Genomic DNA, 2,680 nt, shown 5'->3' on the forward strand with positions numbered 1-2,680 from the left:
AAGATAGCGGCTAGAGTACAGCTCGCACAATGTCTTTGATTGCGCGGAAAGCAGAGTTGTTTAGAATTTTTGTATATCTTTGTCTGTATCTTAGAAAGTTTTGTACTTAATATTGGTGAAAAAAGAAATAACCTCATTGTTTGCCATTTTAATCTTCAGTAGCTTGAAGATTATAGTCAATAGTTGGCATGTCCGGATTCTGCCTTTGTAGCAGCTGCAAAGAATATTTCGAGTCCACCACGCGAGGCTTCATCGGCTTCGGAAACCGATAGAATTGTGCTTCCAGCTTCGCTCCATCCCAAATGTTTGAAAGCGTTCTGACCGCTTCCCTTACCCATGGTAGCGGCGGTCTTTGTTGGATGTTAAAACTTTGACACCGCTAAGCCACCCTGCCTCATCAAATGACGGCTGGGATGCGCTCGGTTCGGGGTACATTCTCGAGAAGAGGGCTTCTAATAGCTTAGTTTCTACTATTTTTCACCGCTCCTGTGACATTTGTCCGAGCAGGTAACTGTGGTCTATGAGCGCGACAGTCAAAACCCGTTTCGCAATCTCATTGACCGTCGCCGCTGCCTTGGAAGTTGTCGCTTTGACGTCTGCGTGCCTGACTTCTAGCTTCCCGCCTACGTCTTTGCACTTCCTCTTTTAGAGGGTGCTTTTGGGTCCCTCTCCACGCTGCCTCTTTCCAGCGACGTGATCCTGATTGCGATTAGCATACGCTGGGTCCGAGGCATAACACCAGTTACGAGTGGCGAAGTGTGCCCGGCAGGTCTTCATCTCCTCTCTAGCCCAAGCCAACTGTTTCACCTGTTCTTCCTTCAGGCTGGACTTGCCTTCGAGGCGGTTGCATATTCCGACCACTGCCCTGTATCTTGCTTTTGTCTTTAACTCCTCTTTGCTTAGCTTCCTCCCACGGCCCTCTCTTGTTGCCAGAGTTTGAATCCTCGGTCGCCTACAAAGGAGAGCGAAGAAGCTCTTCAAAGCACTTTATTGGTCCGAGCCTTCATGGACTGTGTCACCCGTGCGTTGTAAAGCTGATTTGGCAGTAGCTTTACAACCACCGCAACCTGATCCCGTTGCAGTGGATGTGTGGCTGCAGACGACACAGCTCTTACGATCGCTGTGCCCGCCCGGGGTAGCAGCCTCGTCTCTCTTTCTTGTCGTCCTCCATTACGAGTTTCAGATTCGAGGTATCTACCCCTAGCATTTTATACCTACCGCCAGGTTCCTCATTAGCAATGGGCGTTGTATTACCCATTCACCTACTTCTGAGGATGCATTTAAAGCAGTTCAACATAAGGGGATGATTGGGGAAATACGTCAGCCTTCGCTGGAAGCCGCCTGTCTGAAATGTAATGACACGCACTGTCTAGTCGACACTCGCGCGGATGATACAGCTAAGAGGAATTTCTGGAGACCCGACTTCAAATTGAGGTTTATTTTTCGAAAAGCAATCTCTTAGCAGTCGCCCAATACATGATTTTCTGCATTTTTTATTTCATAAACCTCTTACTGCAAAGCATAAATTAAACCAGGAATTTCGCTCGCACAAAAATATGCAATTTACTTCTGACAGCTGTTGCTTCAGCCCTTCAGAATTTTCTAACTTCATTTATTTTCCTTCATATTGCGTATGTAGGTATGTTATTATTTGTGAATAGTTATGGAAGCATGACGAAATCTTGGCGGCACATATGGTAATCACCTCAAGAACGCTTAGAAGTACCTTCCGCAAACGCAGAGTGCGCAGCACTTTCCATCAGGTGTCACCGACTAAATTGAATTGAATTGAGCTAAAAGTCGTTTTTTTGGCCTTTTCAAAGCAAATATCCACCGCTCATATCAGTTTCCAACTTAATACGTACAGTGTCAAGTGGTGGGCCGTACAATATGCATAAGTAGATGGCATATTGTTGAACTGATTACTTACCCTTGATGGTGGCATGTGGCAAGCGACATTTTAACGGAAGTACAAACAACTTAACTTACATTACCACCTACCAACTGAGTCTTTCACATGTGTACGTGTATTTGTTCGTATGGAAATTCGCTGAAGCTTGAATTCTGCGGCTGTGTGGAACCATAGAATTATCATCGTCATGTTGTGGTGACGTTGATGTTCACGTCTTACGCTGGTTAGCCCCAACAAAGCAATTATTGTGGATGGAGATAAAGTAATGGAAAGAGTTGGCAAGAACTTCATGAAGTCCTTAAAGAATAGAGAAAGCTGAAAATATATGCTTAGTAATCTTTTGTAGAAATTTTTGATTAAGAAAGTCATGTTCATTCTACTTGCCCTTTTTTGAGGAGTCATAATTTCACCAGCCGTTGCCGATGAGTTTAAGTAATCAACCTAAATCTCTTTGAAATCAGTCAAAACAAAACAATAAAAACGAGAAAGTTTTTGAGCCCTCAAAAATATATTCTACTATGAGTTATTATTACACTATGCATACAATTTTTTTAAATTTCTACCATAAAACGACAATAAATTAACTAAACCTACTAAATTAACCCAGGCGAGCAAATCGAGCTCGATGAGCCTTCTCTGTTGGTCTGAACGTCGGCCTTAAGAGTGTAACAAGGTATTTCCTTCGCTTTGAGTGATAATCAGATGCACGAAAGTATTTAGCATCTGCGGCTTTACTTCCTATCGTTCTATCAATCCTGGTGTTAGGCC

At 43.7% G+C, this 2,680-nt stretch overlaps 1 pseudogene; it reads right to left on the reverse strand.

Annotated features, from left to right (window-relative positions):
* Positions 1 to 330: 330 nt before the first annotated feature.
* LOC120770796 lies at positions 331 to 1,945 on the reverse strand (annotated as a pseudogene).
* Between the last annotated feature and the right edge of the window lie 735 nt (positions 1,946 to 2,680).

Source organism: Bactrocera tryoni, chromosome 3, assembly GCF_016617805.1.
Source record: "Bactrocera tryoni isolate S06 chromosome 3, CSIRO_BtryS06_freeze2, whole genome shotgun sequence".
NCBI lineage: Eukaryota > Metazoa > Arthropoda > Insecta > Diptera > Tephritidae > Bactrocera > Bactrocera tryoni.